Here is a 26,464-nt window from a genome sequence, read left to right on the forward strand (position 1 = left end):
CCTTCTATCAGTGCCCATCAGTGACTTCTGTCAGTGCTCATCAGTGCCTTCTATCAGTGCCCTCTATCAGGGCCCATTAATGCCTTATATCAGTGCCCATTAGTGTCTTCTATCAGTGTCCATTAATGCCTTCTATCAGTGCCCATCAGTGCCTTCTATCAGTTTTCATCAGTGAATCCTTTCAGTGGCCATCAGTGCTGTCTGCCTTCTCAGGACAGCACGGCTTTGAGCGGAGAGCATGTCTTTCATGGAACAGCAGCACAGAGACACCAGCATTGACAGTTCTATTTCCCTCTCTGTCCATCCTCTCTTGCACGGGATGAGAGAGGACACAGCTGATCTGCTCCCCCTTCTCCCCCCTCCCCTCTTCGGTGTGCTCCGCGGGCAGTCAAGTGTGAAGCTAACGAGCTCACATTTCCCTCGGAGCACAGGGGATGGGGGAGAAGATCAGCTGTGTCCTCTGTCATTCCATGCGAGAGAGAACAAATGGAGGGGTAGATAGAACTGTCAATGCCAGTGTCTCTGCGCTGCTGTTCAATGAGAGATGCTCTCTGCTCAGAGCCATATGAATAGCAACCCAGACAGTGATAGAATGCCAGGGCCCTGCCGCAAGTGCGACTGTTGAAACCCTGGTAATTCCGCCACTGGATCAGACCAAAATGAGGGACATATGAGGAAGACAGAGGGACCAAGGGACTTTTTTCCAAATTAGGGACAGTCTCTCGAAATCATGGACAGTCTCTCGAAATCAGGGGCAGTCTCTTGAAATCAGGGACAGTTGAGAACTATGGCCATAGCTCTCTCTCTTCTGAGAGTTTCTAGTTACTCTCTGTGCTGGCCTAGCTCCACCACCCCTCACCCCCCTACATAACAATTTATGTACTAGCTGGGAGAGGAGTTAAGGGTAATACTGACATCATATCCAGATGTGCACCCAGCAGCAGTCTCAGGGCTTTTGTAATGAGGCTTTTACAAGCAAATAACATGCATAAAATAAAATAAATACACATTTAATCTTATTGTAAGATTTTTGTTGAAATAAATGGTCTGGTGACAGGGTCTCTTTAACAAAAGTAATGGAAGACACCTATATAACTGAACTCATGTATGTTGCTGTAACAGCGCTGTACTCTTCCAGTCATTTTTTCTTAGTGAAAATGACATCAAGAAACAAATCGAGTCCAGGAGGCCTTATAAACAGATCCAAGTAAGAATCTCAATGACACCGTCATGGGAGGCCAACATGTATCCATCAGGATTCACAGAACACCACAGCAAGCAGTTTCTGTTCTAAGTGAAGAGGAAAATAATTGTGCCTTAAGGAAACCTTTTACACATTCATAATAGTCAGCAGAAAATCTTACAAATACAACAGAATTTCCGAGTGACACTACTCAACGTTACATTCAAGTGTCAGATTTTATAGATCTTTCAGGTCTCATTTGTCAGACAAAGTAGAATTTATGGTTTAAACAAACCTCAGTGCAAACAACGGAATACATACATGCAATGCATATAGACACAGATCAGCCATCGCTGCAAACTTTCACCTACAGTTACAATGTTGTAGTCTCATCACAGTATCATCACTGCAGCAGAGTGATGGCATCATCTCATCCTAGGCAAAGTCACGGACTGGAGCTCAACAATGGCTTTTTAACTGCCTCCCGCCCACTGTATAGACCAGGGATACCCAATTAGCCGACCTCCAGCAGTTGCAGAACTGCAAGTCCCATGAGGCATAGCAAGACTCTGACAGCCACAAGCATGACACCCAGAGGCATGATGGGACTTGTAGTTTTGCAACAGCTGGAGATAATTGCTTATCCCTGGTATAGACAAACGATGGCAGACGTTCTGGGCCGACATCATATGATGTTACCCAGTCTTACCGCGGGACACAACGCAACCCGATCCCGGTAAAGAGCCGATAACAAGGTTCTTTACCAATGTGAACGGCTGTGTCCAATCTCAGCCGATCACATGTAAACACAGAAGTGCCTTTCATCGGCTCTCCTTGCCTCTCACTGACAAAAGTGGCATCTCCTCACAGGGGAGACCTGTACTCATCATCAGGGCACTGATTATAAGTGCCCTAATTATCAGTGCAGCCCCAATAGTGCCAAGCAGTGATGCCAGTCTGTGCCCATCAGTGACACCAATCTGTGCCCATCAGTGATGCCTATTTGTGCCCATCAGTGATGCCAGTAAGTGCTGCCTTTCAGTGCCCATCAGTGCTGCCCATCAGGGCCCATCAGTGCTTCCTATCAGTGCCACCTATCATTGCCCATCCATGCCATCTATCATTGCTCATCGGTGACACCTGTCAGTGCTAAAGCTGCACAATTAATCATCAAGAATCGTTATCTCAATCTTGACTAAGGCCTCATGCACACAAGACGCAGGTGAAAACTCTGCTCAAAAAAAGCTGAAACGCGCGTTTTGCCGCGTTTGCATGCCGCGTTTAGCTGTGTTTACCGCGTTTGCGTTTATAAGCGTTTATAAAGATAACATCATGTAGACCCTCCCCAAGCTCTCAAAGCATGTTTTTTTTAACTATTTCTGCTATTTTGATCAGAGTGAGCAGCAGCAGCATAGAGAGCAGTTGTACACTTGCATTTGCCTCTCTTTCTGTGGTATATATTTTGAAATGGATCCCATATTGAATATATGTCAGGAAATGCTCCTGATGTTGCTCTTGATGAGACAGCAACGTAGTCGCAAATTTCGTGAGAGGTCCAGAGTCAGAGCTCGTCGATATTGGACCCATCCGTTGATGGGACAGTGAATGTCTGTTGGATATTTCACAAACATGTATGTGCAGCTGCGTACCTACCCCGACAAGTCGGGTTACAAAATTCATTCTCTGATGCAGAAAAGTGCATGACATTTTGCGCCGATTTTGGGGCCCCCTATCTCGGGGTCACTTGGTGATAGGATATGTTGTAGTGCTAGTTCCACAGTGTCTGCATACCGAATTTGGGGTTCTTGGCAATAAGTGGCCCCAAGATCATGGCCCCCAAAGTCGGGTCACAAAATGTCATTTTCAGGTCCAAAAAATTAGGTTCCTTTAAAAACGCTTATAAACACAAACGCGGCTAAATGCGGGTGCTGCGTTTTGACGCGTTTTGCGTCTGAAACGTGGAAATTTTTGTGTCTGAACCCATTTTTTTGCTTCTGGAAAAACGAGGTTAAACGCAACTGCATAAAAACTGCAAAGACTGTGTGCATGGACACATAGGATAACATTGAATGAGTTCAGGGGCAGTTGAAAAAAGTGTCCAACTGCATCTGAACGCGCGTTTTACTGCGTTTTACTGCGTCTCGTGTGCATGAGGCCTAAAGTGTTTCACAATTCTTTCATGCAAAGAATTCTCTCTGCTCTCCTGAAGCCACAGCAGTCTAAAGAAAGGAAGAGAAAAACTGGGCAGTCTGCCAAGAATCATAACATTCTTTCTCAGTTGAACGTAAGTATAAACATTGTAACAATTTGTCAATGGAATAGACTTGGTGTGCAAGTGAAAAAAGTTTAACCACTTAAACACTAAACCTTTTTCTGACATTTGTTGGTTTCAAGTAAAAAATCATATTTTTTTTTTGCTAGAAAATTACTTAGAACCCCCAAACATTATATATGTTTTTTAGTAGACACCCTAGAGAATAAAATGGTGATTATTGCAATATTTTATGTCACACTGTATTTGAGCAGCGATCTTTCAAATGCAATTTTTTTTTTTTAATTCATTTAATGAATTAAAAAAAAAAAAAAAACTAACCAGTAAAGTTAGCCCATTTTTTTGTATAATATGAAAGATTTTATGTCGCGAGAACTGTGAGAGAATCGTGGACTTTTTATTCTAAGCAAAAAAATTGTGATCCTCATTTTAACCAGAATTGTGCAGCTCTAATCAGTGCCCATCAGTGCTGCATATCAGTGCCTCATCAGTGCCCATCAGGGAAGCCTATCAATGCCCATCAGTACAGTCTATCAGTGCATATCAGTGAAGCAGATGTTTGCAAACTTTTCTGACAGAAACTAAGAAAAACTTTTTTTTTTCCCCCAAATGTTTGGTCTTTTAAACAATAAAAAACTCAGCAGTGATTAAATTCTACAAAAAGAAAGCTCTATTTTTGTGAAAAAAATTTTTTAAAAAATTAATTTGAGTACATTGTAGATTGACCACGCAATTGAAAGCTGAAAATTGTCTTGGGCAGGAAGACTGGATTCACACCTATGCATTCTTTGTGCTTTTTGCATTTTTGCAGATTTGCACTACAGAAATGTTCCATAGGAAACCATGTTCAATGGACTGTAGTGCAAATCTGCAAAATGCAAAAAGCACTAAAACTGCATAGGTGTGAATCCAGCCGAAGAGGGTGAAAGTGCCCGGTAAGCAAGTTGTTTACTAAAAAAAAAATGTAGCTTTTTGAAAAGTTATACTGTTGCTGTTGTATATTGTGACACATGAAGAATCTGTTCAGGCTGACTGGTAAAGTTACTAAAAGGTCCACTTTAAAACAGAATTACACCTTTTGCAAACAAATAATAAATGCACCTATTTTGCAGAAAGCATTTGACCATTACACATAATTTGGAGACTGGAAAGCAACTGCATTCAGTGGATTGCTCTGCCTCCTGCATACTCTTCCTTCAGCCCCTGCTCCTTTACAGATATTCAGCTACAGAGCTGGAGGAAGTATCAATGAACTACAAGCATGGTGACGTCACTATACTTGTGCTTATTTCAGAACTACAGTCCCTCTGCCACAGCGGAAGAACACACTTGTAGATTTTTTATTCACAGATTCAAATATGCCAGGAGCCAGCAGGGAGAACAACACACTCCTGGCTGAAAAAGTGTGTGTATGTGGGGAGAAGGGCATTTGGTGGGTGTGTAGCTGTGCATGCTTCCCATGTTTCACGAAACGTGGTGTGAAATGTGGAGTTGGCTTTGAAAAAGGACTTCAGCAAAAAGAAACATATAAAATCGAATAGTTTATTAAAATATAAAATAGAACCAGCTTTTGCTGCTATATTCACCTTCAGTCCAGAGATTTCCTCCACAGTACTTTTCTTCTGTCGCGAAATGTCCTCAATTTAATGGTCAACATCATTTAAACCAAGTTATCGTGATGGGTGCAGTCTACTTTCTATAGTGCAGGTGGAGCTTAACGGAAGGAACAGTGCAGAGGGAGAGGAAGTCAAGAGGAACATGCTGTCTCTATGGTTTATCCAATTGGATGCTGCCGCCCATCGGTGTGCGCAGCCCATTGCATTAGGGTGTGTACCTCAAAGCTCAAACACACATGCCTTTTTCTGCAGCCTCAGCTGCACTAGACAATGAATGAATGTGAGGTGCTCTGTGCTCAGAGGCTTCCTGTTCATTCACAAACTGAAGCATAGTAAACACAGTTAGCTATACTTCAGTTACAAATGGAAATGGTGAGCGAATGTGTTCACTGTGTTCATTTAGAAAAGGAAAGGCCAGTAAATCACATATTTACTAGCTACTTCCCCCACTCTCCATCCTGAAACATCCCTGCAGCAGCTATGAGGAGAGGTGAGGAGGGAAGCCAGCAGCACTGTGGAGGGTAGCCCAGGAAGTAGAGGGAATCTGCATCCCACATAGTGATTAGGGTGTGCCAAGTATTAACGGTATTAACGGTAGGGAGAGGTTCCATGTGAGCAGGGAAATAACAGGGACATGTTGTCCCTTCTGGAAACTTCCCTGTTTGGGCAAAGACTGGTCAGGCTGCATTCCATCCCTTGAGACAGATGCTGTCGGAGCATGCGAGCCCCGCTGTTATACTTTACCGCTGCAACATTCTGTAAGTGCGCCCAGCGGGAGTGACTTCCCGCTGGGTAGTTATGTTTGTTTGAACTTCATTTACATTACAGTTCTGTTACTGCATCCGGACTCTGATGCCCTCGATTTGGACAGTGTGTTTAGTTAATGCAGAGTTCCACCCAAAATGGGACTTCCGCTTTAAGGGATGGTGACCCCCTGACATGCCACATTTGGGGGGGGGGGGCGGAAACCCTCTTTTTAGAGGGCTTCAGGTCCCATTTCCTCTCGGCGCACCGCAACGCCTGAAGCAAGTTAACCTCTCCACCTTCCCTCTCAGCAATCATCTGGGACACGTCACAGGTCCCGGTGATTGCCCAGCCAGTCACGGCGCGCCGCTCAGCTCTTGCATGTGCAGTGCGTGCCCGGCCCTGAAGCCACAGTTGGGTGCCCACAGTGACAATGCTGGCGCCGGAGAGAGGAGGGGGAGACGAGCAGGGCTTCATTCCCTCGCATTGCTGTACCCTGGGACAGATAAGTGTCCAATTATTAAAAGTCAGCAGCTGCAGTATTTTTTTTTTAAGCGGAACTCCGCTTTAATCTCTATCGCTCTGCTCTCTCCTCCTATCAACATGAGTCTTGTCAGCACAAATGATGTACTAACGATTACAGAGCTGCAATAATTTGTCTTCTCATCTGTCAGGAGCTCAACTTTAAGTGACACACACCAGAACATTCTTGAAGAGCACTGACTTACAGTATGTAAAGACTGTTTATAGAATACAATTATCTTAGCATGTCCCAAAAGTTATGGTGGTGACATTTTTTTTATAGCGTTCTGAACATGTAACCTGCCATCCCACAGTTCCCAAATTAAAGTCATAATTCCAGAGGCTCTAATGTCTATGCATTTTATGGTTTCTCTTAAACATTTTGAGAAAAGGCCAAAAACACCATTATATACCATTTCATTGCCCTCAGGACTTAAACTTTCAGGAAGCACTCTATCCATTATAGCAGATTGTTTAAACAAGTCAATATAACAAAAGGAAAAAATAGAAGTGCCTGCTCAGATAGAACCAGTGAGCTGTATGTTGGCAATTGTTAGACACATCGATTCAGGCTGCACATGGTAAAGATATATATTATTGATCCTTGTACAACATTAGTTGGCGGAGAGAGAGAAGCTTAGAGTTCCAATAGCTATTCATCCTCTTAATGGAACAAGATCAAGAATTACCGTAATGTTTTGCTTTTAGGAGAACATATTGTCTTGCTAATGGAGTCTACTGTCATCTTTTGCTTCTATACCATTAAATGTATGTTGGAGTCCTGCAGCCTAGAGTTAATGTGGATAATTTTTTTTTATAGTCGCATTTTTTTATTAGAAATAAACACATTTATATATAAAAAAATGTTTATTTTATCTGGCATTTGTTTTCTGCATATGGCAACCATACTACTTTCATCCTTTTAGGTATGTGTGCCTATCTTTTAAATTTGATCTCTGTAAGGAAAGGGCATTAGCTAAAACTGTGGAAGCATGGCAACCAGAGCTGGCTCATCCACAAGGCAACCTAGGTAGGAGTCTAGGGCTCTGTTGATTTCCATGGGGCCCATTACAGTTGTCAGGCTCCTGCAGTAGACCAGGGATATACTGTAGCACAATTGGCCAAAACTGTTCACAGGGCTGGGACAAGGGGTGGGCAGAAGGGATGGCTGCCCTGGGCACACACATGTATTACAGGGATGGAGGCGCCACAAGTTCCTTCTACTATAAAGCTGACAGGAATAGCGACAGCGGCATCACTACTTCTGTCAGCAAAGTGCTGTGCCCCCCCTTCTCTGTATAAGCTTGTGCCATTACAGACAAGTGGGGTGTTTTTTCTGTGTCTATTTCAGTCCTTATTAATGTCAACTAAAAGGGGGGGAGGGTTAAGCTACTCCTTTTGATAGGTCTTTTTATGCCTTAGTACATCTCTGATGGTCTCATCACACTATAGGTCTATCTGCCAACGTCTGGTAAACTTCATGTGTTTTGCCTTGTACTAAATGATAACTAAACCAAAGATCAAAAATGTAATAAACTGCAGTTCACCAGTCCTTCGATGTGGTGGCTGCATTATTTTCCTTTTTTTTAGGAAGTACATAAAAATACTGGTCAGTCTTGCCAGAAATGCAATGTTCTTGTCACTTCCTGTGAGAACAACTGGAAGCAGTGGTGTAATTACCAGGGTCGCAACAGTCACACTTGCAATGGGGCGCTGGCATCCATCACTGTTGAGGGGGCCCAGCGGGGTTGCTGTTCACGCGGCTCAGAATTTGTCTCTCCTTGAACAGCAGCAAACAGACACTGGCATTGACAGATCTATCTCCCCCTCTGTCCGTCTTCTCGCACGAGATGAGAGGGGACACAGCTGATCTGCTCCACCTTCTCCCCCCTCCCCTGTGTGCTCCACAGGAAATGTGAGCTTGTTAGTCTACCAATGGAAGGCACTGATGGGCACTGATAGGCAATGATAGGAGGCACTGATAGGAGGCACTGATGAGCACTGATAGGAGGCATTGATGGGCACTGAGAGGAGGCACTGATGAGCACTGGTAGGAGGCATTGATGGGCACTGATAAGAGGCATTGATGGGCACTGATAGGAGGCACTAATGGGCACAGATAGGCCACATTGATGAAGACTGAAAGGCAGCACTGATAGGAGGCCCAAATGTGCACTGATAGGTGGCATTGCTGGGAACTGATAGGTGGCGCTGATGAGCACTAAGGAACACTGATAGGCAGAACTCAGGCAGTATTGATGGGCACTAATAGGCGGCATTAATGAGCACTTATAGTTAACACTTGTAGGCGGAATTGATGGACACTGATAGGCGGCATTGATGAGCACTGATAGGCAGCCTTAATAGGCACTAACAAGTGGCATTGATGAGCACTGATAGATGCCACTTATGATTGTGGTACTGATTATTAGTGTAAACAATTTACTGACATTCTTGACAGTTAACAGCAGTCCTTTCCTAATACAGACACAGCGTGGGTGAAAAGTCTGTATACATGTGATCAGCTGATCACATGCTAAAGGGTCGCTGTAATTGCGCTGGATGCATGTCCCAAAATTGGAAGCCTGGGGCGCAGATGGAAGTGGAGAGCAAGAATGAGGGGAGGTTGCGCTATGGAGCAAAATTATATGATTATGGTATGAGCGGCCTCTATTTAATTTCCCACCCTGTATGGGTGGAAATACTGATAAGATAGAGGGAGAAATAGACTTGGCGCTATACCTTTAAGTTGAAATATTGGATGGTGAAAAGCAAAATATGTGAAAAAAAAACTATAATTTAGCTGCTGTATAAATTTTCCAGCCTGCTGGTAAGTGATAAAAAAATAGAATTGTTTATGTTTTTTTATCACTTACCAGCAGGCTGGAAAATTTATACAGCAGCTAAATTATAGTTTTTTTCACATATTTTGCTTTTTACCATCCAATATTTCAACTTAAAGGTATAGCGCCAAGTCTAGTTCTCCCTCTATCTTAGCAGATGGAAGTGGGGCAGGGGGCCCATCATGGTTTCTTGCACCAGGGCCCTGAAGGTTGTAGTTATGCCTCTAACTGGAAGCATAGAGTAATTTTATATTTTTCTGTTCTACTGATGCCCTCATCCTTATGTCATAGAAATAAACAAAGGCAGACATGTCTGAAGTTCAGTCTGGGTGGCAATCGTGGCTCCTTCCATAGATACGGTGGAGAAATGAGTGTAGCCACCCAAGGATAGGGAGTACGTTATTTGCAGGATCACCAGGTAAAAAAAAAGATAAAAAGCATAAAAAAGGAAGCAAATGCAACAACATTATCTAAAGATTGGTAAGCTACAATATATGAGACATTTTTGTTAGGTTTTAAATTTAAATAAAAAACTTGTCAGGGTGTCCGCAGCCCAGAGGGGACAGGCAGATGCATGCTCTGGTGGTTAAAAAGCCTGGAGTCAAACCAGAGAAAACAGTGCTATGATATATCATAGTAAGCACGAGTAAAAACCAGCCAGGCGTCACCAAGGGATGAGACACAGTCGAAGTTGGGAGCTGTGCCAAAGGTCATCAGCAGCGAATCCAGAGCTGTGCGTCAGAGTCAAAACATAGAATACAGGGACAACTGAAAGTCACAGCAGGGAGTTCAGGAGAGGTCAAATGAGCAGCGTGAGCAAAAGTATCAATCCAAGAACAGCAAACAGTCACTCACCAGCTACATTTTTTTAAATGCTATGACATGCAATAAGAGTGGAGGTTTTAGTACAGAAGCAAAGGAATTGGTTAGGACTGACTTCTTGTCTGACATCTTGTGTCTAATGCACTCCCTGGCTGGATGACCATATTGCAATTACTACTGAATACTCAGCTGGATCATTCCATAGCAAGTAGAACCCTCAGTTTTTGGAACAAGCCTCTAAATCTTCTCCGTATGAGTGCTGCCAGTGATCAGCAGAAAGTCATCATGGGTGCCTCATCCTGCAAGAAACAATCAGTGACGTGACTAGCCCCAGGTGATACACAGAGATGAAACAAATCATCCTACATAAGTTGTACTTGTTTATCTGCAATCTTCTCCTCTCTCAAAGTGCAGAATGTATATAGGTTTGTCTGAGCTTTGGGCGGGGGGGGGGGGAGGGATCCTGCGGCATATAAGTTTTTGTTTTGTTTTTTGCCTTAAGGCATACAATGCTTTAAGGTTAAAAAATGTTAAGGCTTTAGAACCACTTTAATTTAGCTGTCGTGCTCCCATTTATCTTCATGCCAGACATATTATTGCATAGTTGAGTGGTGTACACAGTTGTTCATATAATCACTGTGAAAAACAAAAACTCCAGAGGCCCGATTCTAAACAAGTGGTGTACTAAAACGTATATGCCATTTTCTTTTATCAGCCTATATGACTGCCATTTCCAACCACATTTAGTCTTTAAAGGATAGGTTTACCTTTGTAAAAAAAAAAAAAAAAAGAATAAATGCACATCTTTTTGCAGGTAATATTTATTTTTCTACTAGGAGCTTGCAAAGCATTGCACCCATGATCAGCAGATTACGGGTGCAGTGCAGGACTGACTGCGTAAGCTGTCTGCTTGTACCTCATATGAGTAGTCAGTTACATAATGACAGGAAGAAACAATTAATGTTGAGCGCTCTAGGTAGTTCATTGAAAACGACAAGCCGATAGCCGCGAAGGCTGTTGGTACATGTAGTGCTCCCATTCACAATTAAAAATTGTGACAGCAAGTTCGGGGAGAAGATCCCCAGCTCATTGTCACTAGAAGTGGTGGGTTGGGGAGTGGCTGCAGCAGTGGGAATAAACGTGTGGAACATGTAACATGTTTGTTTTCCAAAATTGAACTTAACCTTGAAAAAAAAATCCAAAAAATGCTGTGTTTTCATGGCACATTCCATAAACTAAGGACAAACCTGCCAAACTTAGGAGAGGAAGAGTAAACTTCTATGGAGCCAAGTGGTGCCAAAAGGGAAATTTGAATGACAATTGATCCCTGTATGGACAGACATAAGCCCCATACACTCTATCAGATTTTCTGCTGATTTTTGTCTTCAGATTTACCAAAACCATGTAGTGCAAGGGCCTGCCTGATTACATACACATTGAAACTCCTAAAGTTTGACCTCATATTCTATGGTTTTGGTAAATCTGAAGGAAAAACTCAGCAGAAAATCTGATGCGTATGGGGCTTAACACTAACAAAATGGTTTGACGCTGGTGGAGATTGGAGTAGGCAATAGGCAGCACCATCGGGATAGAAATATACTGAGGTGCTCATGGGGATAAGGGAAGAATACTGTGGAAAAAATGCACAGGCCTCCGGATATACTCTGTATATATAAGGGTTCTTCAGAAAGTTTGCACACTTTTTTTTAACTCTATTACCAGGACAGGGAGTGATGGTCAATTCAAGATCTTATGGCTGTCAACAGAACAGGAGATAAGGGACAATTTCCAATTGGGACATCTGTTCAAATGACATTGAAGGGCAAATTTCCTCTCAGCTCCTATTATATTTCCAGGTCAGCAAGAGAAAGGAAATCTCTTCAACAAGACACTGACAGCAAATCAAAAAACAGTTGCTTTGGATGAGTCTCTATGAGCTTGCCACATCTTACCACTCTGATTTTTGCACATTCCTCCTTGCAAAACTGCTCCAGCTCCTTCAAGTTGCATGGTTTGTGCTTGTGAACAGCAATCTTTAAGTCTGATCACAGATTTTCTATTGGATTGAGGTCTGGGCTTTGACTAGGCCATTCCAACACATTTACATGTTTCCCCTTAAACCATTCAAGGGTTACTTGCAGTGTGTTTGGGGTCATTGCCCTGCTAGAAGGTGAACCTCCGCCCTAGCCTCAAATCACACACATAGTGGTACAAGTTTTGTTCAAGAATATCCCTGTATTTAGCACCATCAATCTTCCCCTCAACTCTGACCGGTTTCCCAGTCCCGACTGCTGAAAAATATCCCAATAGCATGATTCTACCACCACCATGTTTCACTGTGGGTATGGTATTCTTTGGGTGATGTGATGTGTTGGGTTTGCCCCAGACATAGCGTTTTCTTTGATGGCCAAAAAGTTACATTTTAGTCTCATCAGACCAAAGCACCTTCCTCCATACATTTTGAGAGTCTCCCACATGCCTTTTCGTAAACTCAAAACGTGACTTTTTTTTTTTTTGCTGAAAGTAATGGCTTTCTTCTGGCCACTCTGCCATAAAACCCAACTCTATGGAGCGTACAGCTTATTGTCGTCTGTTGTAAAGATAATACAGTCTCTGCTGTGTAACTATGTAGCTCCTCCAGAGTTAGTCTCTGTGCTGCCTCTCTGATTAACAACAATGTCCCTTACTTGTTTGAAGAGTTCCTCGGTCTTCGTGGCACTGTTTGGTTAGTGGTGCCTCTTGCTCAGGTGCTACAGCCTCTGGGGCCTTTCAAAAAGGTGTGTATATATAATGACAGATCATGTGACACTTAGATTGCACACAGGTGGACATCATTTCACTAATTATGTGACTTCTGAAGGTAACTGGTTGCACCAGAGCTTTTTATGGGCTTCATAACAAAGGGGGTGTATACATAAGCACATGCCAATTATCAGTTTTCTATTTCTGAAAAATAGTTTTATGTATATATATTTCTAATTTTACTTCACCAACTTAGACTATTGTGTTCTGATCCATCACATATAATTCAGATTTAAAAAAAACATTGAACTAAAGGCTGTAATGTAACAAAATAGGTAAAAAGCCAAGGGGGTATGAATACATTTGCAAGCCACTGTAAATGGCAAAACTGGGTTGTAAAACACTTTACTAAGCCATATAGAGCTGGTCACACACTAGTAGATTTGCAAACACTCCTAGGAATATTTCATATGAACATCTGAGCGAAAATTCCTATATTAGATGACTTGAGAAATGTTGCTTGAGAGTTTGCTTTTAATATTTGAGTTTGGAATGAATGGACTTTCCCAAATGAAAACCACTTTCACTGTTAGAATTTAGTTTATTTGAGAATAATTTTCCATCTTGCTCCCTTGAATTTTTTTGTACTGTGGTCTATAACACACATCAGTTTGACCCCACTAACAATTAGAAAACTGAAGTAGTGTTCTTAAAATTAAAATGTTCAGATAAAATTCTATTAGTGTATAGCCAGCTCAAGGCAAAAATGATTTTCAGAGATATTTGACCCTTTACAAATTACAAGCAGCAGCTAAAACGTACATACAGTATATGAACACATTCAAAAATTGCCCCCTTAACATTTGAAATTAGAACATTGGACATCCCTGCTGTTTAACAAGTATTTATTCAGATCTCGTCAATTCAATAACAATTTTTTTTCCTTCCATTAGTCCTTTTCCTCAAAATCAAACCCAAACCAAATATTTCATTTTGCATCTGCCAATTTTGTAGTTTTCCTTTCCAAGTGTTTAGAGCCAATGAAGGTGTCAAATCCGATATATTGTCCAAATCTTAGAAGCAGTGGAGACCTCAGCCATCTAGTGTTACTTGAACCACAAAACTGCTGGTTCCCTTCTGCATCCATTGTTTATGTGGATGGGATACGCTGACTTGTAGTAAGATGAATTTTATTAGTGCTTGGGGACTAACCCAAGTGAGTACTGTTTAGAAAAGTTGGGTGATGCCTACACCAATGTGTAATAGAAACCATACTATATAAGAATTGCTTGCAGGAGTAGCACTGCATATTTGGCCAAGAACTGAGTTGGCCCTTCAAAAACATGTTCTTTGCTCACAAAAATGTTATCATCCAGAAAAAAAAAAGAAGAAAAACGATAATTAATATGATATGTTATTGTGCATACAAATGGACACAGCACAATCCAAACCTCAAGAGTTTCAGTTTCCGAACTTCAATATCAAAATTATTTTCATACTCAACAATATGTTATACTTTACACCAGAAATGGAAATCTAAAACTCAGTGTATAATATGTGGATTATTTGTTTTTAGCACTGAGATTCTACCAATGTTACATATTACATGGGACTGGTGGCTTTTGGCACCTATGTTTGCCAGAGGCCTGCTACACATCTACTCATGCCCCAGATAATCAAAGATGGTGGCGCCAAAGACAAGTGGGTGGAGGTTTGAGTTATAGGGGAATAAGACTATCCCCGGGTGATGTTCTGCTTTAACATCTCTTCCATATAATAAAATTGTCCTCTGCTAATGTACATGGCCACCAGTGATCTAACCATACACGCACATCTGTTTTATCATCTGATTGATATGCGTTTTGATGAGAATTATGAAATCAGCAAACAGCAGAACAGGATAACTTCCCTTCTAACTGATGAACCCAGCCCCTTTCACAGCTCACAGGCCAGCCTGTATCGTATTCAGCTTCACTGTATTCCACAATCCAAATTACAGTCTGCACACCGAAGATGGCCAAGGTTTATTGCAATGACAGCACACTGCTCACTGCTACCCAAAGCCATGTCCCTGGCATGTTTCACACACAGCAAGGCCTAATCATGGGGTTCACAGTGATGGGGATTTTCTTCTGATCAAAATAAACTTTTTTTTTAGATCTGATTCAATCAAACTGAGTCGATTGAGCAGAGCAGAAAAATGATCAATTATGTAGCATCAGTCGGGATTAGATGCTTTGTTCATTAGTTTAATCATATTTTGATTGTTTGGTGAAAACAGAGATGCGATTGAGGGTTTGCAATCAAATCTTCCAACTATCAATTGAAATCCACTTCCGTGTGTCATATTGATTGAATAGGTTGTCAACTATTGATCAATCATTCCAACCGGGAGAGATTGATTGGAAAATAAATTGATCATTTATTGAAGCGTGTATGGCAACTATTAGTCTGTGTCTTGGTCATAGGCTACATTCACAAAAATATTCTAACAAACAACCGGATAAGACTGGGGCCTGCTGAGGAGAAGACATATTCCTCCCTTACCACCTTCTAATGGAGCTTTCCATGGTTCTGCTCTGTCTATACACCAATATTATACCAGCTTCACCCCCAGTATACAGTATATACCCTTCAAGGGAAAAGGGAGACTGACTAGAGACAGGGCTGAGCCCCAACTTTATCTGGAATCCGATAGGCATATTATATTAACACAATTACTTACTTCTCCCAGGGAAATTCCAGTGCTGAAGCTGGCCAAAAATGGTTCCCTTTTATTCATTCAGCAGGCCGGCTGAATAAAGATAACTGAACCAATTTCCATATCCACACACTTGAGGCGGATGGGGTCCTCCCCTCTGTGTCAATGTATTCCGATAAAGGGACTTCCTAGTCAGAATACACCGATCAGTGCTTCAGTGCTGCAGTCGTATGGCCATATGTGTGGATCAAAGCAAAATTTCCCAACAAACCAGTTCATGAGAAGTCATTCAATAGATTTGTTTCTCATGAACAGGAACTACCATACATGGTACTAAATTTGGCTGGATCCTGCTGAACCTGACGAATGTTGGTGCATGTATGTTTAAGAAGTACAGCGGTAATGTGCGCATCTTTATCCACTTCCAGACCAGGCCTTTTCTAGCACTTTTTGTTTACATGTAACAATTAGTATTTTGTGCTAGAAAACTACTTAGAAACCCCAAACATTATATATATTTTAAAGCAGAGGCCCTAGAGAATAAATTGTCAGGTTTTGCATTTTTTTATGTCACACAGTATTTGCGTAGCGGTTTTTCAAATGCATGAGAAAAAACATGCGCGTTCGCCATTGCACACGAGCACAGGGGGGCGGGGCACTTGAATTTTTTTCTTAATTAATCATTTATTTTTACATTGTTGTTTCAATTTTTTTTTCATCACTTTTATTGCTGTCACAAGGAATGTACCAACCTTGTGACAGCAATAGGCATGTGACAGCTACTCTTTATGGAGAGATCTGGGGTCTATAAGACCCCAAATCCACCCTTTGCCCTTAAAACCATTCAAAACACCAAGATTGGTGTTTTTGAATGCTTTTCATTTTTTAAAAATGGTGCCATTGACATCAAGGTAAACCATACGTGATATCGGGTTATCACTTCTGGGTTGCCATAGTGGAGAGGCAATGAAAGCAGATCCCGGTTATGCTCGGCTTTCCGACCAGCCAGTGAATGTGCCGGCTGGTTGCTCGGGTCTCCTGGTGGGACAGGAGAGCCAGAGCAAGCCACAGAAAGTGGCTGGGGGGGGGGGGGGGGGGTCCCTGTCTCCTGCTGTTGCTTGTAAGTCCAGAGGCTAATTAGCAGCTAGGATTCTTTTTACAAAAGAGCCAACCTGCTGGCTCTAAAAACCGGTACTGGGGAGATGCCTGCAGCTGCAAGCATCATCCTGGGATAACCACTTGAGGTCCTTTGATGCATGGGTTCGTCTCTGGCTCGGAAGTGGATAACTAAGTGCTGAAGTGGTTAGGAATTACCAAGTAGTTTTCTGGTAATGTTTATTTCTGGTAATCACAGTGTGTCCTCCATTGTCTTAGTGTCTAAGATAATAGCACAGGGCCCCTACTGCACCACTGGCTGAAACAAGATGGTGGCATTCCAGATCTTCCTCATCTGTTTTTATCTTCCTCTATGTTTTGGCCACCCTGTTCTATTTACAACAGTGAACGGCGGTAAACACTTCCCTACCTATTCATTCCCACTGAAAAGACATTTCGCTTGAACAGGCGCCAGGGACATCAGCCTTTCAGCTGTGCTTGACAGAAGCCGAGCGCAGACAATTCATCCTCCACCTCCCTTGTCTTATTATTCCTAAATGACATGTCACTCAGGCGGAGTGCTAGCAGCTGTGTACAAAATGTTATTTGTTTTCATCCAAGCTTTGACCAGGGTTCTGCAAACAGTGTACATAATGACTTTAAAGTGACAAGTTTTTTCAGATCAGTGCCTTAGTGGTTAGCACGCCTACCTTGCAGCACTGGCGTCTTTGGTTCATATTCCAGTCAGGACACTATCTGCATGAAGTTTGCATGTTCTCCCTGTGCTTGGGAGGGTTTCCTCCCACACTGCAAAGTCATGCTGGTTGTTAAATTGGCCCTGGTGTGTGCGTTTATGCACGTGAGATAGGGACTTTAGATTGTAAGCTCTTTGTGGGTAGTTATTAATAAATTCCCTCCTATTCTGCAATAAGCCAAACTGAGTGTCATTTTGAAGCTTTCTTAACAAAACAGGGTGGGGTGAAACTACTGAGAAAAAACAAATACAGATACGTATAATCAGTATATGAAATATACAGAACTACAATGAATAAGCTAGGCTGTAGATGGCGATAAGACAAAACAACTTAAAGTGATTGTAAAGGTTCTTTTTTTTCCCTCTATAAATAATAAACATGTTACACTTACCTGCTTTGTTGCAGTAGAATTGCGCAGAGCAGCCCAGATCCTCCTCTTCTTGGGTCCCTCTTCTATAATCCTGGCCCCTCCCTCCTGTTCAGTGCCCCCACAGCAAGCAGCTTGCTATGGGGCACCCCAGGTGAGTCACAGCTCCTTGTGTCCCTTCAGACATGGAGCCCCGACCCGGCCCCACCACCTCTCTCCCAGATTGGCTAGCTGACTTTGATTGACAGCAGCGGGAACCAGTGGTGCTGCTGCTGTGTCTCAGCCAATCAGGAAGGAGAATCTGAGTGGCTGAGACACAGGTATCAGGTAATTATTAGGGTATCTGAGGGGGGCTGCTGCACACAGAAGGCTTTTTATCTTAATACATAGAATGCATTAAGATAAAAAATAACCTTCTGCCGTTACAACACCTTTATATTAATATCCTGCTGGAGGCAGAATAATTACTAAGCAGGAAACAAGCATGAGTAAATATAACTGCTACCTTTTGTACCACCACCCCCTCCTTTTAGAATGTAAGCTCTACGAGCAGGGCCCTCCTGTACCTTCTGTATTGAACTGTACTGTAATTGTGCTGACCCCCCCCCTCTACATTGTAAAGCGCTGCATAAACTGTTGGCACTATATGAATCGTGAATAATAATAATAATTATTTACAGTATATTATAATATATGCAGTTATTACTAACTATAAATACAAAGCATAAAGCACCAGCTGTTGTTACAATAATTACATCACAGTGAACCTGTAGGCAATAAAACTACTATAAAAATGTGGTTCTGTAGTAGAGCAGGGAGCCATTAGATAATATGATCAGGGCTTTTTTTTGAGCAGGAACTAGGGGGAACTCAGTTCCACCACCTCTGGCTCAGGTCTTCTGCTCCCTGCTCACCACTATCAATTGGTAACACTGAAGCCCAGCTTCTGAGTTTACAAGTGATAGCTTATCTTCCAGTAGTTGTTGATGCTCCTACTGCATGATCTCCCTTGCAAGTGACTGTAGTATAGTATAGTATGCCAGGAGGTACTACAGCCGGATAGGGGCTTCAGCTTAATATAGCAACAAAGGTAAGATATATGACAGATGGTGGATCTTTTAAGGAGGGGGGAGAAGATGAGGACAGTGGAGGGAGGGGGTTGTACGCAGAGGAAAGAGCTACTATTTTATGTCATTTTGTGTGGCGGGCATGGTTGAGTTCCTGCACCTATTCTCTGAGAAAAAAAGCCCTGAATATGATAATATGGTATCTTTGAGATAGGGCTTTCTTTATCAGGAACACCATACAAGTAGAGGCACTTCATTAATATTTGAAATCAGGTTTGCAGCAGTACTGCTTGCTCCATATACTAATGGGTGAGAGGTGGAGGTACTCAGCGAGACTTAAAAGTAGGAGAGAACCAAGGATGGCTATCATTAGAATGGGAAGGGGGCGAGGTAGTGTCATGGGGTCTCTCGAAGTACACACTCTTCAAATGTCAGCCTTTAAACACAAAAAGGGTATTTTATTCTTAAGAATGTGCTCCTTACTTTACTAATCTTTGGCCCGCTAAAACAATTTTCTTATTTACAGTATGTTTTCATTGGGGTATTTAGCTATTTGGCTAGAGGATCCCTTTAGCATGAATGTTCCAAGTGTTCCTGCTTAGCCTTTTCAAGTGATAAATATTGTCTTGTACTGAATGACAGGGAGCTTGGAAAAGTCCTGAAAGGATAAAGAGTTTCCAGTGTAGTTTAAGGTCACTGCTGTTTTAATGGCTGACTGGTTTACAAATGTAGCGGAGACAAAGAAAAGTCAGATTGATTCCTCAGTTTACAGAGTTCCAAAGTACTTGGGATACATTTTACAAAACACTTTTAGTAATGCGTTCTTAAAGCAAAAGGCATTATTTCTGTGAGCCTTCCATGAATATTAAGTGCAGAGATTCCCATAAAAGCCTTGTTAAAGAACCTGACGTAACATCTGTAATGTGTTCCAGGCTGGAAGAATATATCTTTATCCAGGACAGCTGTGAATCCTAACCAGGGTCTGGAGGAGTGTGTCTTTTGGCCACCTTTAATACTAGCCATTTTTAGTCATTTAAAGCAGCAGCCCCCAACCTTTTGGGCACCTGGGACTGGCTGACCGGAAGCAAATTGTGCCAGTGCCACCAGATGTGGATTGTTACTTGCTACGTCACCTGCCACCACTCATGGATTGTTGTTGGCCACATTGCCTGCTACTCTGCCAGTGCCACCAGATGTGGATTGTCACTTGCCTCGTTGCCTGCCACCAGATGTGGATTGTCACTTGCCACATCGCCTGCCTGGCCACCAGATCTGGATTGTCGCTTGCCAAGTTGCCTGCCACCAGATGTGGATTGTCACATGCCACATCGCGTGCCAGTGCCACTAGATGTGGATTGTCACTTGCCATATCACATGCCACCAGATGTGGATTGTCACTTGCCACGTCTCCTGCCAGTGCCAGCAGATGTGCGTTGTCAGTTGTTATGCCCCTTGCCAGTGCCACCAGATGTGCATTGTCAGTTGTTACGCCACTTGCCAGTGCCACCAGATGTGCATTGTCAGTTGTTACGCCGCTTGCCAGTGCCACCAGATGTGGATTGCCACTGCATTGGTGGCAGCACTGGTCCATTTAGCACAGAGGCAGGTATTTGTGCAGTGTCAGTTCTGAGTGAGGGGAGGGCGGTGAGAAATGATGTAATCTCTCTGCTCCCTGCCGCACCTCCAACATTGAAGAGGCATATGAACTCGCACAACATCACCTCAGCTACAAATATCCCAACATTTGGTTCTGTCAGTATTTAAGAAAAGTGTGGAGAGTCTCTGCTTTGCTTAACTCTAAAGTGGACATTAATTGTGTAATATATAGCAGTACAATGCACATGAACGTATATTCTTGGATCATTGTTTGAACCCATATGTAATATAGGAAAGTGATGAGGTAAAGCAAGGAGCAATTGTAGACCCCCCACTACCATATCATTCTGCTGTTCTAGACTTAAACCTATATTCTTTTTCCACAAAGGATGGTCTTTAAATTCTAAAATGTATCCCAATATGTTATCTAACCAAATCTCTGATGCTCTCTTTCTGTTTTATACATTTCCAGACGTCGGTGAAATGAATGTATGTTTGCTATTGCTATGCATTGCTTGATATGAATATCCCCCTGGCTGTCCAGATGACCCACTTATCTGCGTGACATGTGGACTGAATTCTATGTTGTCTGAATGCCCCAGGTTTCCTACATGGAGGAATTTGAGAATATATTATATATATTATTTATTATCTTCCTATAAATCTATTTATCTTACTATTTATTTATCTATCTCTCTACCTCTGTGAAGCCTAGAGTTGGGTAACCTTTCCTTGTAGTGTGGTTACTGATGCACGTTACCTAATTCTGTACATAGCAGCCGCACTGCCTCCAAAATCTGTTATACTTCAGAAGACGTTGAAAGCCTGTGTTGGATTACAGATATGTTGCTACATTGTGTACCTATATTTTCCAATCTAATCAATTTATTTATTTCTTCCTGCCTATGAAATGATCTATCTATCTATCTATCTATCTATCTATCTATCTATCTATCTATCTATTTATCTATCTATCCATCTCTCTATCTATCTAACCCTTTATCTATCTATCCAATATACATACAGATTATAAACTCAAAATGAAAGAAGAACTATACAAACACCATTTACATCTACAATGACTATACAACATATACCTATTCCAGTATTAAAGAATAAAAATCCTTCTAAAGATATACATTATTTATGAAGCTCCAAGTAAACCCTGGTGGGTTTTACTTCCTCTTTCATTCCCTGCAAAGGTAAAGCATAATGGGCTACAATGCATCACATAGTAGCCTATTATGTGTCACTTACCTGACACAGGAGCCAGCGATGTCACTGCTGTCCCCTCTTCCACGAAGCATCCATCTTCCTTCCGGGTATCGTGGCTCCGGCGCTGTGATTGGCTGGAGCCACGATGAGGTCACTCCTGTGCGTGGCGTGGGAGCCGCCACTAACTGCATGTTTGGTGTTAGCAGCGGCACGCTCAGTGCGCCTGTGCGCCGCAGACAGCAGTGCCTGTCTTTTGCAAATATCTCCTAAACCATGTAAGTTTAGGAGATATTTCTTGCACCTACAGGTAAGACTTAATCTAGGCTTACCTGTAGGTAAAAGTGGTCTGTAAGGGCTTACAACCACTTTAAAGAATATGTCAACCCAGCATTTCACATTCCTAATATGTGCCTGCTGTACTATGTACTTGTTTGAAAAAGTATCCTGTTCTCTTTGTATTGCTTCCTTTGTGTGAAATCCCTGATGCACCTGCTAGTCCCTCTGCTTTCCTATTAAAACTGACCACACTAAGCAGGAGAGCACAGTGTAGTCAGTTTTCTGTCTGTGCTGAGAACTGAGCTTGCTCTCCTCTAATGATCAGACTTGTACTGACACGCCCCCTCCCCCCCAACCATTAACCATAAAGACCAGTGTGCTGCAGATTCTTCTCCCCCAGCTCTCTGAGCTCCTTTTGCGGCTGAGAACAGAGGGCATGTGATCACTGATAAAAAGGAGAAAAAAGGTATTTATAATGTATTTTTTTTTATAAATGTATACTCAAATGTTTTACCTTTCATTTCTATTTTACCCCTTGGCTCCAGAGCCTCCGGTCCCTTTAATGGGTTTCAAATGCTGGGAGGCGGGGCTTGTGATCATGTGACCGCTTTGATTGGGTGTGAAGGTACAGTTATCCGGGGAAAGTGATCCGGAGCTTTCTGTTAGCCTCTGGTAACTGTGCCGGGAGCGCGCTGTCTGCACAGCCATATTTTCAATTGGGTATGCAAATATGCAACTGCTCAGTGCCAAGGCCCACTTGCCGGGAGGCCTCATATTTGCATGCCATCAACGCCAAGAGGTTAAACTGAATTGGTTGTTTTACAAGGTGAGGATTTACATATACTGTTTTTTATTAAAGGATTCATGTATTAATAATGATATCAATGTTTGTTAATCTCAGTGCAAGTCTACTAGACAGGCCAGTTCTTTATGACTGAGACTTGGTTCACACTACAGTATTGCGAGCTTCCCCACATCTGATTGCATGAGAGGAGACTGTGACCAGCTCTCAGCGGAGAGCTGCGGAGCGCACAGCAGAGTCCTGTGTGTCTTTGGCTCCGTTTTAGGTCCGAATTCAGCCAAAAATCCAGATCCAATTCGGACCTGAAACGGTGAACGGGGACGCACCGAACCCCTGCTGTGCCCCCGGCCACACATAGGTGTCCGTTTATGAAGCAGTGATCAGTGGCGATCCAGAGGATCGCCGCTGATCACAGCCCATAAACAGTTTATAAACCAGAGATAATCAGGGGGAGAAGTCTTTGAATTTGTTCTCCCTCCGATTATCTCCACACACTGAGAATCCTCATTGAATGACACAGTAACGGCCAGTTTATGAAGCTGGGATCTCAGCCCTTCACTGGCGATCTGTGTCAGAATTCACACTCCCCGATTCACCAGCTCAGAGGTGGAAAACCGGGGAGTGAAGAGAGCATGTGGGGGGATCTGAGGAGGAAAGAGGAAGATAATTAACTTCCTTATGCCTCGTTCAGACCCCCCAACACTGTAACCATGTCCCCCTGTCATATTTATGTGTATACATATATATATATATATATATATATATATATATATATATATATATATATATATAATGTGTATATGTATATACATGTATATATAATGTCTGTGTGTGTATACATGTATATATTATGTAGGGGGACGCTTTATTTTACTAACATTAATCGCACCACATCTCTGTGTATCGGTGAATTTCTAGTACTGTAATCTCGTAAAGTCTCACGAGATTCCAGTATTAAGGGCCGTTCTCCAGTGTTAGAAGCGTTTGTAGATCGCTTCACTTCTCCAAGGGTGAAGCGATCTACTCTGCTTTATAAACTGGCACACAGAGGAGAAAGATCTCCTCTGTGAATGCCGGAGAATGAAGTAGTGAATAGATTTCACTGCTTCATAAAAGGACATCATTGTGTGAATTGAGCCTGAAAGCTCAGCAGTCTCTAATAAGGTCCAACACATACAATGCTCCTGGTAGCCAGACACCCTGTGATTTGTGTCTTGGTTATAGTTTGCATAAAAAAAAGCTAGAAATCATTTTGAAAAGGGGTACTTTTTTTTTTTTTTACTCAGATATTTGAATTGTGATATGTACCGTATTGATCCACATCATATGCAAAATTTTATGATAAATTCAGCTCAATGTCCTTTACTAGCTTTGCTTGTTATTTTAATATATAAAGACTGAAAACATTTGGGTTGGGTTCACACTATTGCCGCATGCGGCACACAGCAGGGGTCCAGTGCGTCCCCGTTCACCATTTTAGGTCCAATTGGACCCCTGTACAAATTCGCTCCGGAGCCGCAGCAGTGATAAGTGAACCGGCTCCATAGAGAGCTGGTCACAATCTCCTACCATGCAAATTTAATTCGCATAGGTGTGAACCTAGTCTGAAAGACTAAAAAGCACAAACACGAAAAAAAAAAAAACACAACTGGATCTGGCAGCGTTTAATATTTCTGAAAATGTTGTTGATTTCATGTTACTTAATAAGCCAATGAATATTCTGACAGCTGGTGAACTTCCAGGCGCAGTCGTTTTGTTTTTCCAGTGCTTCCTTGTCTGTTGCTGTTACTCTGCATAAATTGACAATGAAGATGTAATTGGAATGATATACAGTTCTGAAATCCCTTGGCGTCCAGTGAGCTTCCATACAAATTACTATGCGATTGCCTCTCCGTATCTGTCCTTTACGGCTGGTCTGTATCTGGAAAACGGGCCACTCTTGGCGCGGGATGGCGCACTTTTGGAAAGCTTTGTTCTTTTTGTTACCTGCTTTGGTTTCTGTTTATTATAAAAGCTCAAATCTGAAATCCAAAACTATTGGTAGTGTAATGTTTGATTAAGGGGCCGTTTGCGTTTTACAGGCGTTTTTGGGGGGCGTTTTTTCACTTGTTTTTGCAGAGTTTATGCAGAGTTTTTGTACAGGCATTTTCAAGTTTAAAAGGTCACCAATGTAAAAGCAGTAAAACGCCTGTAATCTGCCAAAAAATAAAGCTCATGTACTTTTTTGAGCGACAGGCATTTTGCTTTAGGAGACAAAATGCTCAGATGTGAACAGGGGCCATTGAAATGAATGGGATTTGTCTTGTTGGGTGTTTTTAGAGCTGAGGCTTAGAGCAGAAAAACGCCCAAAAATGCTTAGGTGTGAACAGAGCCTTATCCCCCACTGCAGGTTCATCTTGGAATAAAAACTACTACTTACTTACTTATTTACCTCTTTCTGGTGGGTCCTGTTGTATTTCTAACCTCTTATCCAACACTACCCATGCCTGCACAGTAACTTCCCAAAAACTTGAATAGGACCTTCTACCAATGGTATAGGGATGGCCCATTCAAGTCTATTTGAAGTTATATGTGGGCATGATGAGGTGAATTTCTGCAGAAATCCCTGTACTCCAATGCAGTTTCTTCACCTAGGCCAGGGGGTCTCCAAACTGAGGCCCATGATATGACCCTTTGCTTGGCTTTAGCTGGGCCTTGGGGCACTATTTCTTCCACTGATACAAGCCACTATCCCTCCCACTGACACCAATGATGGGGCTCCAATCCTCCCACTGACACCAATGATGGAGCAATATTCCTTCCATTGACACCAATGATGTGGCTCTAGTCTTCCCACTAACGTCAATAATGAGGCACTATCCCTTCCATTGACACCAATGAGGGGGCACTAGTCTTCCAACTGACACCAATGATGGGGCACTATTCCTTTCATTGACACCAATGATGGGGCTCTAGTCCTCCCACTGACACCAATGATGGGGCACTAGTCATCCCACTGACACCAATGATGGGGTACTAGTCCTCCCACTGACACCAACAATGGGGCACTATTCCTTCCATTGAAACCAATGATTGGGCACTAGTCCTCCCACTGACACCAATAATGGGGCCTTATTCCTTCCATTGACAACAATGATGGGGCATTAGTCCTCCCACTGAGACCAAGAATGGGGCACTATTCCTTCCATTGACACCAATGATGGGGCACTATTCCTCCCACTGACACCAATGATGGGGCAATAGTCCTCCCACTGACACCTATAATGGGGCACTATTCCTTCCATTGACACCAATGATGGAGCACTAGTCCTCCCACTGAAACCTATAATGGGGCACTATTCCTTCCATTGACACCAATGATGGGGCACTAGTCCTCCCACTGACACCAATAATGGGGCCCTATTCCTTCCATTGACACCATTGGTGGGGCACTATTGCTCCCATGGGCACCAATGATGGAGCACTATGCCTCCCACTGATGCCAAAGATGTAATTCTTTTACTCCCATGGATCACCAAGCCTTTGGCATGGTTTAATCATACGGATGTCAAGGCATTTTCTATTCAGGCTCTCCCTAAAGTTTGAAGGGCAGTTAACTGGCCCTTTGTTTCGAAAAGTTTGGAGACCTCTGGCCTAGGCTGAGATGATGCTATCAGTCCCCTGCAGCCAGGAGGAAGCATTTTACAAGTAAGTCACAAAGAGGGTGGTTGCAGCAGGTGTCGATCAGTGTCAGACATTTGTAAATACAGCCAAGAACAGGTAGCAGGATCTGCATGATTGTGTCATCTCTGAGCCGGCATCTCATTCCTGAAAATAGATGCTATGACGTATACAAGACACTTAATT

The 26,464-nt window shown here is 42.5% G+C and overlaps 1 protein-coding gene across 2 annotated transcripts in view; it reads left to right on the forward strand.

Annotated features, from left to right (window-relative positions):
* The window catches only part of SHISAL1 (shisa like 1), a 219,263-nt gene that overhangs the window by 57,267 nt on the left and 135,532 nt on the right, over positions 1–26,464 (forward strand). The gene's annotated exons all lie outside the window — the stretch shown is intronic.

The sequence above is a fragment of the Lithobates pipiens genome, unplaced genomic scaffold, assembly GCF_037356315.1.
Source record: "Lithobates pipiens isolate NorthernLeopardFrog02 unplaced genomic scaffold, aLitPip1_a1.2 Scaffold_8, whole genome shotgun sequence".
Taxonomy (NCBI): domain Eukaryota; kingdom Metazoa; phylum Chordata; class Amphibia; order Anura; family Ranidae; genus Lithobates; species Lithobates pipiens.